The sequence below is a fragment of the Triturus cristatus genome, chromosome 1_1 (assembly GCF_964204655.1).
Source record: "Triturus cristatus chromosome 1_1, aTriCri1.1, whole genome shotgun sequence".
In the NCBI taxonomy this organism is placed as follows: domain Eukaryota; kingdom Metazoa; phylum Chordata; class Amphibia; order Caudata; family Salamandridae; genus Triturus; species Triturus cristatus.
Genome location: NC_140579.1, coordinates 844,257,653 through 844,274,524, shown reverse-complemented (window position 1 = coordinate 844,274,524; position 16,872 = coordinate 844,257,653). Strand labels below are relative to the sequence as shown.

The window sequence follows — 16,872 nt, the reverse complement described above, 5'->3', positions numbered from 1 at the left end:
ATTCAAAACTCACACAGTATGGCTTTAATGAATAACATTATCCATAAAAAAATACAAAACAACCTTGGCTATTTCCAATGATTTTTTTTTGCCAAAACATATCATCTGAAAGCAGAGATTTGATAGGATTCTCTGTGCTCGACTCTCATTGTCACTTTTGCTGACCCCATCAGAGGTATAAGAATAGAAATCAACACAAATGGCCTTGCACCCGAAAGACCCAAGTAAACACGGTATCAAAGAAGTTATTGTTCATAGTCTGAGACAGTTTGAATTGTAGATAATTTTCTTCCCAAATGAAAGGACAAAAGAAGGGTCATATTTTTTATTGTAGAAGACGATATCCTTATTCTTTTAATCCATGAACATTTTCTTTAAAATACAGACGCACAGTGGACAAAACTGCCAACGCGTTTCGTCCCTCATGGGACTTCTTCAGGGCTAAAAACATATACAAAAAAGACTATTTACAATTTGCTTTCATTAAAAACAGTCAATAGAGAAGAACCAGAAAATTCATTAGTATAAAGTTTTGTAGTAATTTCATATTCATATTACATCATCTCAAATGTCCATTGTATATGATTATGAGAAGACAAGCCTTTGAACAGCCAAAACAAGGTATATACAACACTTCGAACTGGGAGAAACAAGGCAAACACAAATACTTAATATATCTTTTTTTAAAAAGGGTTTTCTTGCTTGATGTCAAATTTAAATTTGAAGACCCAACATCCAAAATGTATAAAGTTACCAAGCTTCGATTAAAGTCATATAACATTGCACAAGAGAGAACATGTTCTGAACAAAGTTCATTAACAATGGTATCCTGATAAAGTCTCATTATATTGTCCAATTCTTGGACCACACCTTATAAAATCTGTAATTTTCTGTAAATTGTAATTCTCGTTTAAGTGCTCGGACCAAAGAAATAGTGAATAGAGCTGTAAATAAGCAAAGTTAAAAATATATATATATATTCACCTCGTTGTAATCTAAAGTATACATCTTTTTATACACTGATCTTGTGTCCAATTATGAAATCATTGATTACTATGTTGTCCAGCCAATTTTGTCTCTAAGAAACTATTGTCGTAGTAAGTCAGCCAAGTCAAATAAATTAGCTGACAGTTTCCCATAGGTGATAATCATGAGGTATTAAATTTCACGAAAATTAAAAAGTTTAAGAAAAGGTCATCTCAATATTCTCATCAGTAAATGTCATGGTAAGTGTTTATAAAGATCCAAGATGTCGCAAATAGTTACTCACTAGGTATACATGTCATATCCATCTATTCTGAAATAATGTCAAACATTCCAATATGTACACTCAAGATATGACTCCAGGGTATTTCTAACATAGATAACCATCATTGAGTCCCTAAAATGGTACTATCACTTCAATATGACTACTCATAATATCCTTACAAAGTAACATTAAACATTAATCACTTGTAGAATTCGAACCTATGAAAGAAACATAATTTAAGACATAACTTACAATTTGTCTCTTATTCAAAGTCTTATATCTGGAAGCAGATAGAGAGCCAAGCATCACCAAGACGCATTGTTCCTGGCTCCCCCGATGTTACGATATCTGGAAAAAGTTATCGTAAACTTACGGTTTATATATTGACTGAGGTTACATGTAAAATAAAAAGAGTTTTTTATCGTAGTCATATCACGTCAAAGTATCTAGACTGATGATCTCTCATTTCCTTACTACTAGCAACATTCGCCATCTTTTTTTGATAGGATTGAAATATTTGTATATATTAATCCCAAACTTGTGGTTCTCAGATAATACTTAAATGATTCTGTAGTGGCATTACCTAAACAGCCATTGTAAGCGTAAAAATGAGTCAGATTTTAGGTTTACATTCCGAACAGAATAGGCAGTTCCTTGTTATGACTATATGTTAAATACGGTGTAGTGCTGACATCCGTCCAGTTACACCAGTGCAAATTATTATCGCATGGAAGGATGTGAAGAGCGCATTCTAACGCTCATGACAGATCGACTGACTTCGATCTTATTTTCAATGTCAATACCTTTTCGGAGGAGAACACGGAAAGCGTGCTAGAATAGTTAAATATTGCAATACATCCGGTCTACGTAACTTACAGAAGAGACCTTAGTAATAATGAATGGTCCAATTACAAGTGCCTATCTACTTCTAATAGTAACCGTCAATGTTGAAGTTGCGTGCTTGATAAAGTATAGTGCTGCTTGGGGTTCTAGTATTATTGCCTAATTCACAAAACGTTACGATAAAATCACTTTTTAGTATTTCAATGTTGTGACATGTGCTATGATCAATTGTACGTTAATTGCGCATGCTGAAACGCCAAGATTAAGCACAAATGCCTATGAATAGTTGGAAATACATTTCGCAACCCGTATCTAAGTACTTATGGGATTCGTGTCTCCCCCACGTGTATGCAGTTGTCCAGTTCGAAGGAGGTCGAAAAGAACCGAGCCACTCCATGTCAGTCAATTTATACCCGTCTAGAATGACTACACACCTGCAACAATCAAAAAACCCGGCAAATTCTTGATACCGTGTTTACTTGTGTCTTTCGGGTGCAAGGCCATTTGTGTTGAATTTTGTGTGGTGGCTTGTAAACCACCTATATGGGATGCATGTTAGTCACATCCCAGGCCTAGTGCACCGAGGTATAATCGCATTACTGAAGCAACAATATGTAGCAACGATTGGTGCTGGACTTTTGTGCTGTGACCTTCGATCTGTGCTTTGAGGTATAAGAAAAGTCCTGGACTGTTTGCTGCCAGAGTAACGTCAATCCTACATGATCTTGACCAAGAAGCATTGTCCTATGTTGATGATATATATCTAACAGTTGATGATTTAAACACACACTTAGCCAGAGTATATTGCATTGTATGGGAATTTGCTGAACACTCTAGAAATTCAATTTCAGAAAAACAAAAATTGCTTTTCTCAATGTCATATTTTTAGGATTCGAGTTATCGAATGAGGGCAAGAGCCTGACGCCACATTTCCTAGAGAAATGTGCTTTTTACAACCACGAACACCATTAAAAAATTGCAATCAGTGATAAGATTCTTCACTTTTGGCAGAACATACATACCAGATTTTGCACAACGCATAAAACCTTTCTATGATTTAATTCGCCCTGATTTCTCCAGTACACATTGGACATCAGAACATACACAAATATTTAGATCACTACAGACTGACATGCTTGCATGAAGACACTTGCACACACATTGACAAAACAAATGTGGTCATCCGTATAATTGCTGATGCCATTGGCTTCATATATGTCACATTCAATGAGGGTGACAGTGCTGATTGTATATAAATCACATTCATATTCTAATGCTGAAATACTTCCCCGGAAAAATGCTAACTGCAGTACAGATGACTATCATCAAGGAAAGACCATTGGCTCAAGAAAAGTGCATAATTGTCGTTACTCTAGTCCCAACATTAGAGGCTATTGCAAAGGCCAGCATTCCTAAAGCAAAAGCCTTACATTAGATGGATACAATTGGCTACTTCCCTAACGACTACTGACGTAGACTCTGTTTTAGACCCTACTTTAAAAATTCAAGAATTTATCCTATATGAACATGAATACCCCTTGCCAGTAACATTTTGCCTCTTGATCAATACAAACACAAATATACCGATGGTTCAGTCTAACCTGCTGTAGGCACTAAACACCAATACTCGACGCTATGTGCCGCAGTACACGGTGTCATGTTGGATTGAAAACTCCATTCTAAAATTTCTTTTAGGCAGTCCCTCAGGGATTGCACTGCACAACTGGCTGAACTAGCATTGATTGTGGTACTAAAGAATACAGATCCTAAATTCCTCACACTCGTAGTAGGGAACTTACTGGCAAATGAACTTGCCAAATCTGCATTTAAGACTGCAACTGTAGCTGCGATTATTCGTCCTCGCATGAGGGTGGATAAAAATAATACAGCTCCCATTAGTGCTTCGAGCCACGGGTCCCCTTAACCTAGAAATATCCAGCAAAATGTTCCTATCACTTAGGTGCCCAAAATATTCCTTTCACTACTGATGGAGCAGGATTTCACATGAAGAAACCTGCTCGAATGAATACCCCCATAATACGTACTAACAGTAAGTAGTAATAGAAAACGAACGTGCACCTTACATAAACACGAGGGAAACAGCTTTGCGCATGATTGCACTAACGTGTATTAATATGTGTAAGAACTAAAAAACGCATTTACATGATGTTTTGATAGAAACGAGAAATAATGCATGACTAGGCCGCAGGTGCATTTTGTAGTTTGCATGTTGCATCTTGCTTTGAAATAATAAATAATTCTGTTTTTGCTTAATGGGCTTATGCTAGGTAACACTAATGAGGAATAGTGCAAGGGTGAGGGTACACAGTGAAAACTACATTATCATATAATTGGTGAATGTTTGTTTTCCATTTGCTATAGTATGCTGGATGAAATGCCATTTTTTTTTTTAATTGTCCGAATAAGAGGAGGGGTGAACGAGGAGTAAAAGTGATCTGTCAGAGTCGAGACAGAAGCACTGAGCACAGCAGAAGAGACAAAGGGGTTGAAGGCCAATGCGATGATTGTCTGCCAAGTGATGTGACCAACCGTGGGACCAGAAATTGATTCCACAGACGATGTCAAATTTATGAATTAAAATGTTTAAATTGTATCATGTGTAGAGAACGTGTGAACAAGTCGAGAACCAAACTGTGAGAAAGTTTGTAGAACAATAAAATGACTAAATTGTATGTGCAGTCACCCTGGTGTGACAGAGCCACCCCCCAAACCCTCCAATCATCTGTCTAGTTTCAAGAAATGTTTCAGTTAATGTGGGACGGACATGTAGGTTTTAGGGTATAATTGGGGTGCCTTTAGGGGTGTGGTTTAGACTTGCGGGGAGGAAGAGAAGGCGGGTGGATGCGTCGCTGATCGTCGGTTTTGCAGAGAGGCCTAGCTGTTTTCTGTCCTTGTCCTGTTCTTGGGTTCTGAAATCTTTGTTCCCTGATCCTATTTCAGGGAACCCCCACCATCACCTAGGCTGATGGGGTGGTTTTCCCACAGACCGTTAGGTTTGTATGATTCTGACTCATTCATGCAAAATGACTTGCAAATTTATTTTGTCTGTGAACTTTTGTCTCTTCGCCTATCCACTCCATCGTAGATACATTGAATGTAATATTTTAGATGAAACTATTGTCTCTTCATCTATCCCACCGGTTAGGTGTATTTTGGTTCACATATGACTTTGCTGAAACTTTTGTCTCTTAATCTATCCTCTCCTTCATGCATAATGTCATTGCCTGTATGATGAGTTTGTATTCATTTAAAGTTGCAGATGTTTTCTCTCCCTTTGTGAATTTAATTACTTGCATTTTGTGACCGTATGCAATGAGCATTAACCACGTTATTTTATGAGAAAGTTTTATTACCTTTACCGGGAATCTGTGATTATTTAACTGTCTGAAAGTTAGTGAGATAGTATTATCATTATCATCAACTATTCAACTAATTGGTCCGTCGACCAAGTAGAAGGAAAGTTGATACATTAATTAGATAGGTATTTGTAAATTCATATATGGAAAGGTATTGAATGTATATAAATTGACCCCAGTGCATCAGGGATTTGGGTGAATGTGTATGGGCCATTGTTCGGTGATATTATTGAGTATTGATCCCTGATCAGGTATTGGCCTCGCGCTGGATCAGTTTCTTGGTAGCAGAGGACGGTTTAATTATTTTTTAGTTTTGTAATGTTTAATGATTATATGTCCTTAACACAAAGTTAGTGTCCTGTTGAATGTCGTCTAAGAAGCACAGGTACAGAGATACCTGAGGAATTTCGGGAATGGAATTTAGCCTGAAGTAGGCAGAAGAAGAGTGTGGTAAAGTAGCCACACTGCAGAAGTACTTTGTCTGTTGTAATAATACCTAAAAGCTATGGAGAGCTGTAGGTGTTATACTAGGGAAATTTTGTATAGAAGTAGAGTGTCTGAAATAGCGAAGGGTCTACTTTCAAAACTCTAGTCTTATCCCCAGGAGAGTAACAAAACCTCTTTTCACACCAAAAAGTCCTCTTGTGAAAGTTTGGCCTTATCCCTAGAGGAGTAACATGTCCACCCGGAGCTTGTTAGAGAAGTGAGATAGCGCTGGTCGTTATTATTGCTTGCAGTGTAAGAAAAATCTCTTTGAAAAGTGAAAAATATCTCTTTATTTAGTGGAGCAGACAAGGTAGCATTGTTTTGTGTTGTTACTAACCGAATTTTGATTAAGAAAATCTAGAAAAATATTGCCGTAATATTTTGTGAAGGGAGGGTCAGTATAAGGAGTAATACAGACGTCAAGAAAAGCCGCGCTGGCATTGGTCAGGCAGCGGGCATGTAATGAGCTTTGATTGGTTGATTGGTGTGAGCTGCGCTAGTATTGGTTGAAATAATAGATACGTAGAGAGCCGTGATTGGACGGTTGGTATAAGTCGCGCTGGTATAGGACGAGAGCTGACCAATAAAATAAGTGAAATTCCAGAAAGGTTGCTTTGTTTGTTTTGCTGAAATACATAAGAGTAAGGAGTTAGAAGAATGAAGTTGCTTAAGAAAATAACAAATTCTTTTAACAAAGATGAACCAATTGTGACTAGGGAGGGGATACCGATTCCACCTCTGAAAACGCCTACTTCCTATATGGTGTTAGAGCGAGGATATCATACGTGTATGTGGTTAGAAAATGTTATGGACTATAATAATAATAATCCACATTTGTAGAGCGCGAACAATCACCCGTAAGGGTCTCTAGGCGCTGGGGGCCTTTGGGAAGATTAAGCAAGCTATTGCCCAGAGTCACATGGTGCTGGACTAATCTGCCGCCGGCACCAGGGATCCAACCGTGATCCCCAGATTCCAGAGTCAGTCGCCCTGGCCGCGGCGCCACACCTCTACCCTATACAAAGGATGATAGTGTTATAGCTTTTCCAAAGCATGGTACATTTAATGTGAGAATGTTGCAGAATTTAAGGAATCCAATGAATTCATTAGAACTGAATCCCAGATTGACACAGTACGAAGCATTGGAAGAATGGGAAGTTGAGGCATTTGAGAGAGTGAGATACAGAAATGGTAACAAAAGTTACAGTAGTATGATCTTTAGATACCCATTTGAGAGTAGGGAAGAAAAACTGAAAAGATGGAGGAGAGCTGTGGTACGGGAAGGGTTCTACACAGTTTTAACCATTGATGAGCAGACTGGAGGCAAATGTAAGGAGACAAAGAAAATATTGTAACCGTTGATGAGCAGACTGGAGGCAAATGTAAGGAGAAAAAGAAAAATATAGAGATTCCAAGTTTAAGGGATGATATGAATGATTCCGAAGATGATGAATTGTTAGAGGACATTATGGACAAAAGACCACCGGCATATGAAGAGAATTTAGGAGTGGTGACTCCAAGTGCACCACAAATGGGAACCCCATTAACTCCACAAGTTTCAGATATAGCAAGAGTAGAGCGGGAAAATGAAATGAATTTGTTGAATAAAGCAAAGTTGGAACAGGTCTAGAAATTGAAACAGTTGAGTCTGAATGCAGAAGCATTGACTGTACCGGTAACAATCGGTCCTGTAGTTCCACTGTATGCAGAGAGGCAGAATGTATCCCAAGTACATACATTGGCTGTTCCAGAAAATAGTAGCAGGAGTGGAATGATAGTGAATGAGGATGGACAGGCTAATGCGAATAATACGTTGTTAGATCTTCCGGTTTGTGAGTTAATAACAGAGACCCCTAGAAGAAGAATACAAATAGATCCAAGAAAGATAGGGCTGAATGTTACTCCAGCAGCTGGGAGTTCAGCAGGTATGTCACCAGAAGAATTAAATAATTTGATAAGGGAAATGACAAAGCCGAAACCTCAAACACAGAGTATAAATGTGAGTTAGTTGAAAGTGGATTTAGAAGAGATGATTGATGGTACAATAAATACAGATAGATTAGGGATTTAGCTGAAGAGCTGTTGTTTTGATATAAAAGTATTACCTGGAGAGCAAGTATCTTCATGAGAAAATATGAGAAGCTGCTAGTGAGTATTGAATAGACATAGAGAAGTCGAAAGTGCTGCAGAAATCATATAGATTGGCTATCACTGACAAGGATCTAGAGAGTTTGAATGCGTCTAGAAAAAGATTGCAAATAAAAGAATTGATGAATATTTTTAAGAAATGGAGAGACGTGAATTGATGGAAAAATAGATGGATGAGAAAGGAGGAGGAAGCAGCTAGTAAAAGAGAAATGATGGTTTTGTTAAAAGAGGCAGAACAGGTTGAAAAGGCATGTCCGATGAGAGAAGTACCAGGTGGTGGATACGTTCATGTTCCATGGTCAAGACAGGATAGATTGTCTTTTATGAATGATTTCCCCAGGTTAAGAGAAAAACCTGTTGAATGGTACAAACAAGTAGATAGGTTTGTGAAAGTTTCAAAAGTTTTGTTAAAGGATTTGGATGGATTGTTTGAGATTGTCGTTCCAGCTGATTTATGGACAGAATGTAAGATCACTGTTGATTGGCCAAAAGATGAATATCCTAGAGACCCTAAAACAGGTGCACCATCAGATGAGGTAGTGAAAAAATATAATCAGGTGATCACGTATTTGAAAGGAAAAATTTCCCCTTAGGAAACCGATTAAGTTAAGATTGACAGGACGATCCAAGAGCCAAAAGAATCGGTACATGCCTATTATGAAGGGTTGTTACAGGTATTCAAACAGTAGAGTGGGTTTGAGAATATTTGAGACAAAGATATGGGACATGTTGTGTATTGTTTTGTGTTTGGACTAAGACCAGAGATTAGTAGTATGATACAGCAGCATTTAATCTGCTAGCAGAACAAAACAGTGTATAAAATCATAATGTATGCAAAGTATTGTAGTGATGAGATAGATACCAAACATAAAAAGTTGAAAGAGAAAATGATGTGGGCGCAAGTAAAAGTAGCAGAGCAGCAAGAAACAAATAATAATAATCAGACCAGTTATCAGATGAATGGTCAGAATCAGAACAGGCAGGTACCCTGTGGAGGTAGAGGTAGAGGAAAGATGAGCAGAGAAGAAACTTTGAAGAAATGTCCATGTCATGTGTGTGGAAAGCATGGCCATTGGAAGAATGAGTGTAGGTCTGCTAAAAGGAATAATGGGGTAAATCAAAATTTTATTCCACAGATGCAGAATGAGGTGGGTATAAACCAGCAGCAGCAGATAGTTACTCCACAGTTACAAGTGCCACAAGCTCCCATGCCAAATAATGTGAATGCTCAAGTGCACAGGTACAGTTGGAATACTGGATATCACGGAGGTTAACAAATTGGTAAGAATCAAAGTGTGCAAATGGTTCGACAATATTGGGTGCAATGAGAATGATTCAGACTCATCTCAATGACTGTGCCTGAGGGGGGAGGAAGAGTGTGTACTTGGCGCATCCTTAGCGGTAGATCAGTCAGGTCCATTTGTTGACGGAAAAGTGGAAGGTAATGATATTACATTCGTAATGGATACTGGTGCTACCCGTTCTACTGAGAGAGCAGCAGAAATTCCAAACCTACCCCTCTCGGGAGAAACTATCCAAGTTGTAGGAGTCTTGAATAAGCATATTAGAATGCCAGTCACAAATCCAATAGATGTTTCCATTGGTAACTTCAAAGACATGCATCAGTTTGTGGTATGTGACTCGAGTCCAGTAAATCTCTTGGGAAGAGATTTTTTATGCAAAATGAACTGCACCATATATTGTACACCGAATGGTGTTGCAGTTCAGACCCCTGATGAGGATGTCGAATTTAAGATGATGCTAGTGAAGCAAGGGACAGAAGTGGATGAGTTGTTTTCGCTTCTTACAGAAGAAAATTTGCCGGAGAGTTGAAAAGTGCAGTAAGATCAGATGTGTGGGATTTTTCAGGAAAATAAATTGGCCTAATGACAAATGTAGATCCAATTCAGGTTACAGTGAAAGAGGGTGCTGTATATCCAAACACACCTCAGTACAAAATGAGTCCAGAAGTAATTGCAGGAGTTGCTCCTGTGATTGACCAAATGATTAAACAGGGAATTCTAAAAGAAATAATGAGCAGTCCTTGTAATTCGCCTATTATAGGAATTAAAAAGCCCAACGGAAAATATAGAATAGCACACGATTTGAGAAAAATCAATAACATTGTAGTGCCCTGTTGTCCAATAGTGCCAAATCCAGCAGTGATTCTTTACCAAATTCCCTGTGATGCTGAATGGTACACTGTTATTGATCTGTACCAAGCATTTCTCTCAATTCCTTTACACCCAGAAAGCCAGTATTTATTTTCTTTTCAGTTCGGAAACCGTATTTTGGCATGGTGCAGAGTTCCTCAAGGGTACACTGAAAGTCCCTCAATCTTTAATCAGATCTTGAAAAAATGTCTGGAGACTTTAGTCATGCCAGGAAATTCGTTTTTTGTTCAATATATTGATGACCTATTGGAGGCATCAAAGACACCAGAGGCATGTGTGACAGACACATTTGCCCCGTTGAACCATTTGGCAGAAGGAGGACACAAAGTGTCCCCAGCTAAACTGCAATTTTATAAACAAGTAGTTCAGAACCTAGGACACAAAATAGAAAAAGGAGTTAGAAAGGTGACACCAGAAAGAATTAAAGTGATCAAACAGATGAATCCACCCAAAACACTGAAAAAGTACGAATGTTTTTGGGAAAGGTTGGATATTGTAGAAAGTGGATCAGTGGTTTCTCACTGATTGCAAAACCTCTACAGAGGTTGACACGGAAGGATGTGAAAGATCTGATTGTTCTGGATGATGAAAGTATGGAAGCTTTTACTAAATTGAGAAGCAGTCTTTGTCGAGCACCTGCATTGGAGATGCCAGATTATACAACGGATTTTGCGTTGTACTGCTGTGAGAGAGATAGATGCGCACTTTCAGTACTAACTCAGAAACATGGAATGGCACAACGTCCAGTAGCATATTTTTCTGCTACTTTGGATTTAGTGGCTGCAGCGTACCAGGATGTCTGAAAGCAGTAGCCGCCACTTGTGTGAGTCTGGAACAAAGTGAACCGATTGTGATTGGATCCCCAGTCAAGGTGTATGTGCCACATTCTGTTGAGATTCTTTTAACTCGTACCCGTACGCAGTATATGACCTCTAGTTGCCTAACTAAGTACGAGAGATTGATTCTGGGTGGCAAAAATGTGACTGTGGTGAGGTGCACAACTGTAAACCCGGCAAACCTGTTGCCAAATTATCCTTGTGAGGAAGTGAGAGAGGAGGTGGATCATGATTGTTTGGATGTAACAGAACTGTGCACAAAGCCCCGGCCTGATATAGAGGATGTCCCATTGGAAGAACCAGATTGTGAAATGTTTGTGGATGAGTCATGTCTAAGAAATGACAAGGGTGAACTATGCACTGCCTATGCTGTTTGCACCATAGCGGGAGTCCTTGAAGCATCCTGTTTAAAAGGGGTAAACTCCGCCCAAATTGCTGAATTGATAGCTCTGATTAGAGCGTGCAAAATTGCCAAAAACCTGAAGGTAACAATATTCACTGGTAGCAAATATGGGTTCGGGGTTGTCCATGATTTTGGACAGATATGGATGCAAAGGGGATTTCTGACTTCTTCAGGTTCCCCTATTCATTGCAGCAAAACTGTAAAAGAATTATTGCATGCTTTGCAATTACCTAAGAAAATTGCAGTGGTCAAATGTGCCGCACATAAATCAGAAGATGATTATGTGACGAAGGGCAACAGATACGCCGACTAAATGACTTTAAACAGATCAATTGAAAGAGGAAATACCGAATGCCATTTTATGTTCACACCACATTTGAAACTTCTGAGGAAATTAGGCAGATGCAGGAAAAAGCAAGTGATAAGGAAAAAGAAAGAAGGAGAAATACAGGTTGTAGAAAGAGAGCAGAAGATGAACTGTGGGTCTATTGTGATGAAAGACCAGTCTTGACAGATTTTTTACTTTCCCATATGGCCAGGGTGCACCATGGAATTGCGCATATCGGAAGAGATGCAAGGATCAGACTCTTCAAGCAGTCATGTATAACCCAAAGTTCAGGATCATTGCAGAGAGCCTTTGCAAGAGGTGTGTCACATGTCAGCAGCAACATCCAGGCAGAAAGACCGTTGTTAGTTGGGGACGAATTGGGAGAGCAGGAGGACCATTTACCCTCTCCAACTGGATTTCATCGAACTTCCCCCATGTAATGGGCTGAAATATGTATTAGTTGTTGTCTGTTTATTCTCTCGCTGGGTGGAAGCTTATCCCAGAAGAAGAAATGATAGCCTCACTGTAGCTAAACTGCCTTTAAGAGAACTGATTCCTAGCTTTGTATTTCCAGACACTTTAGAGACAGATAAATGAACCCACTTTAACAATGAGATAATTTGGCTGATTTGTGCAGCATTTAAAATTGAGCAGAAGCTGCATTGTGCCTATCTGGTTGAGCAAATCAATGGCACTATAAAATCCAGGTTAGGGAACATGTGTGCATCCACATCACTGAAATGGCCTGATGCTTAACCCCTTGTACTGATGAGTCTAAGACGTATTCCTGACAAAAAGACGGGATTGAGTCCCCACAAAATTCTTATGGGAAGAGCAATGAGACAAGCATACATACCAGCTAACAAATTGATGAAGATATCTGATGATCTGGTACTTAATTATTGCAGAGGATTAGCTGATCTGGTGCATTCTGTGTCTCACCAGGTTGGAGAAGATGCCACTACAACACAGCAAAATCAAGCTCATGATCTGTGTCCAGGTGAATGGGTTCTCGTCAAGAAGCACGTGAGGAAATCGTGTTTAGAACCCAGGTGGAACAGACCTTATCAAATCATACTGGTGATGACAACAGCAGTTAAGTGTGGTGGTTTGCCAAAATTGGTTTCATGCGATTCATACCAGACGAGTCCTAGGTCCACTTGAAAGACAAGAAGAACAGGAACTGGTAAAACAATGTCCAAGACCAGTGGTTGAAGTGTATGAAGCTGATGAATCTAGAGTGACAGATTCTGAAGAACAACCAGATGATGAATGGCCGAGCACAAGTCAAGTAAAGTGGGCACCAGATACTAGGTCTCAAGAGACTGCTTTTGAGACAGATGAAAGTGAGTTCACTGCTGAATCAGAAGGAAGTGACTTCAGTGCTAAACCAGGACCAAGTGAATTCACAGCTGAACCAGAACCCAGTGAAACTGCTGTTGAGCCAGAAGGAAGTGAGTTCACAGTTGAAAGAGAAATTACTGTCGACTCAGCAGAAACAGAAGTTGCTGAATGTCAGGAAGAAGAGTGGATCGAAGAAAGGTCAAATAAAAGAACCTGTGAACCAGATGCAGAAGGTGAAAGCGTAGTTCAAACCAAGAAACCAAGGAAAGGTGATAATTGGCCAGGTGGAGTGAAAAGACTAAAATACACCCTAGTGTGGAGAAAGTCAAAAAGAAGACCAGAGCAAAGTTATGAGGTCTCAAGTCAAACAGAACAAGAGGAGTCAGGAGAAGAAGTAGTACGAAAAACAAGGAGAATAAGAATTCCAAGCAGAAAATACAAAGCACCAGAATGGACCTACGTTATTTGGGAAGAAATTGAAAGTTCTTATAAGTGAAGAAAAGTGAAGAAAAAGACGGTTCTGAGAACTGTGAAAATTTAAGTTGCAAAATTGGTAACTAAAAGAAAAATATAATGACTCAGAAGGTCAACAAAAAAATAAAGGGGGTAAAGAAGAAAGGCTATAGGTGTAGGATTGCACCAATTATTTTTCCTGAATTTTGTTAGCGTTCATAGGTTTAGATAGATTATTATTTTAATAGAATACCGTTAGAAATTGGATCTCTGGTTGGCTAAGGCTTGCGCCAAAGCCAGTCAGAGACCACCACTCTAGTCAGGGCAAGGGAGTTACACGCCAAAGATAAAAAGATAACCCTCTGCTCACCCCCTTGGTAGCTTGGCACGAGCAGTCAGGCTTATCCCAGTGGCAATGTGTAAAGCATTTGCGCAGCAAACACAGCAACAACATACTAGGCACACCACAAAAGGAACTCCACACAAGGTTATATCAAAAATATCCTTTGTATTATTATAACACATTAGAATAGTACTCACATAATATACATTGTGCCAACTGGCACTGGGCAATATTTAAAGGGGATTATATACACATGACAGGGCCATTTGGACCACTGTCAGAATCATCACTTAGTAAAGATAATAAATGTAGACATATACTAAACGTAGAACGCAACAAGTAATTACTGGCAACACTACACTCAGCATCATCCTGTAACATAAATCATATCATGCACAGTATCACATTAGGCGAGAAATATATTCTGCGCCCACCTCATAAGCCTAAACATATTAGACCATCACCTCCTAAGCATAACTCACATTAGGAAATACTCTTACTAACATAAACCGCTGTAGGGAATAACTCATACCTAAACCACAGTAGAGAATAATCTCACATGCATAAACCACAGTATGCAAATAACCTCATACCTGAACCACAGTAGAGGATAACTCAAACATGACACAGTATGGGAAAACCTCATAATCATAAAAACACATTTAGAGGCATAAATCAGGGTGCGTAAATCATAGAATATAAATTATATTTCCTTGCACCACATAATCACCTTAGGGCCTGGCACCCTGTAAACCTAATAGTCCCCATGGCCAACTGGCCATCTCAAAAGGGGCTCAAATCCCCTATATCCAAGAGTCAGGGCACGCTGCCACTGCAGCAGAAGTCAAGAGTGTGCAATTGCGTGGACCTAAATGTTGCATCTGGCACTAAGTTCTGCGCAGCTGTGCAAGTATGGGGCAGAGGAGTGCATCTCACTCCTAACTCGATCAGAACTGCCCCCAAGGAATAAATGGCCTAAATGTTGCAGCTGCCCACTAATTGCTGGGTAGCTGTGGAAAGAATGTGGGCCTGGGCACCACTGTGCCCTACTGTCCCCCTCAGGGACTCTATCATCAAAAAGAAATGCTGCCCAACGCTGGAGTTGCCTGCTCTCTCGCAGGGCAGCTGGGAAACTGGGCAAACAAGTACTGGCCCAAGAGTGCACGTGGGAGTCCCGCTCTGGGACTCTGAAATAACAAAAATGCCCAATCGGTGCAGCTGTCCGCTTTCAGGTGCGGCAGCTGGAAAAATCTCAAAGGCACAATGTGCCCCAACACACCCCCAACCATCAACAATGTCAGCGTGAGCCCCCGGGGCTCTTTCTGCAAAACATGCCCCTTTGTTGGAGCAGCCCTCTGCCCGGCTGGGCCGCTCAGAGACTGGACATCGATACTGTGCCGTAGAGCTCCACTCGGGGGCCCCTGTAATCAATTTACTTTCCCCCACGTCGGAGCGGCCTGCAAACAAGGCACCATAAGAAGGGAAGCCTTTACTCACCGGGCTGCTCTCTTCTCAGGCGAAGTCTCCTCTCTGTGGACTACGGGCAGGACTCTGTCTCTGGGGCTCCCCTCACTCATGGGAGCCCCACCACACAATGCCTCGCTTCAGGATGAGGCATAGCTTCACCCGGTCCCCCTCCTCGGGACCGGGACTTCGAGATGGAGCCCGCGAGGCTCTCGGCTTCCCTTTTCCGGCCGCAGGCTCTGCCCAGGCCAGGCAGACGTTGCTACATCAAGCAAACAACTGAGCATCTGTGCGGCAGCCTCAGAAATTTGCAAAAGAGCCCATTTTAATGCCTAATAGCCCTTTAAAGCTAAATAAAGATGAAAGTCAATAATAATTATTAATTAGATCTGGCAGGTAAGACAACAAGACAACAGGGGCACTACCCAATACCTTGACCAATTTAAGGAACTCTATCCCCAAAAAATAAAGAAAATGTATAACAATAGAAAATAAGGTAAAGATCCTTATCTTTTATTTAGAATATATACATTAAATTAATTTAGAGCGCTCAAGATGTCAATCTAGACAGCCAGAGCTCGGAAAACCCCCAAAATTTAAATAATGATCTGATTTAAAAAAAAAAAAATCCAACAAGAAATGTGCACTTGTGTGTGTAAGACCGTACATCAGGTCATGAGCAACCAAAGAGCTACCCTCTCTAAGGAAGAACCTAACCTGGATTTAGTGTCTGGTGCGGAGTCTGAGACTCATAAACAAAGGGGAAAGAGATTAAAAAAGGCCAAACACATCAAGGGTGTTTGTTACAATGACATTTCGGTAGGTCCTAGTACCTCAAAATGCCCAGGAGGTCTACGAACCTTAAATTTGAGAGGAGGTCTAAGCACCTCAAGAAACAGTGGAGGTCTAAGCGCCTCTAATATAAGGGGTGTCCTACGCGCCACAAACCCAGTGAGTGCACATAACTGCACCGTTACCAGCACTGGTCTAAGAAAGATTCAAGAAAATGCACTGGAAGAAACCAACTCAGAGAATGAGGAGTTACTAGACAAATACATATTGGATCTAGACTAGATAGACCTAAATGTTGACAGACTGCTTAATGAGATAGCCCCCTCCACATCTAAGGACCTAATACTGGACCCTTTAGGTCAAGAAATGTTCTCACCCAACAACATTAAACACCCTAGAAGTGCAGACTGGTGGCCTCAAGACCACGTGGCCAAGTTTATTAAAAAGGGGTTAAGAAAACCATTAGATAGGGAAATGTGTGAACTCCTCCGATCCGAATGCATCTAGACCGGTCATTCAAGAGACGGTTTCCCTAACCTTGACCCAGAACTCATTACATTTCTATTTAAAATGGGCAGAGACCCTAAAAGGGCATGGAGAGGTCTTTAAAGATGTGACAGGACAGTCTCCTC

At 40.1% G+C, this 16,872-nt stretch overlaps 1 long non-coding RNA gene across 1 annotated transcript; it reads right to left on the bottom strand.

The window, feature by feature from the left end:
• Nucleotides 1-294: 294 nt before the first annotated feature.
• Nucleotides 295-15,614, bottom strand: LOC146871170 (uncharacterized). The gene is made up of 3 exons (XR_014959512.1): nt 15,482-15,614; nt 1,502-1,597; nt 295-441 (listed from the first exon to the last, which is right to left on the bottom strand). It is a non-coding gene; the product is annotated as an uncharacterized LOC146871170 (long non-coding RNA).
• Between the last annotated feature and the right edge of the window lie 1,258 nt (nt 15,615-16,872).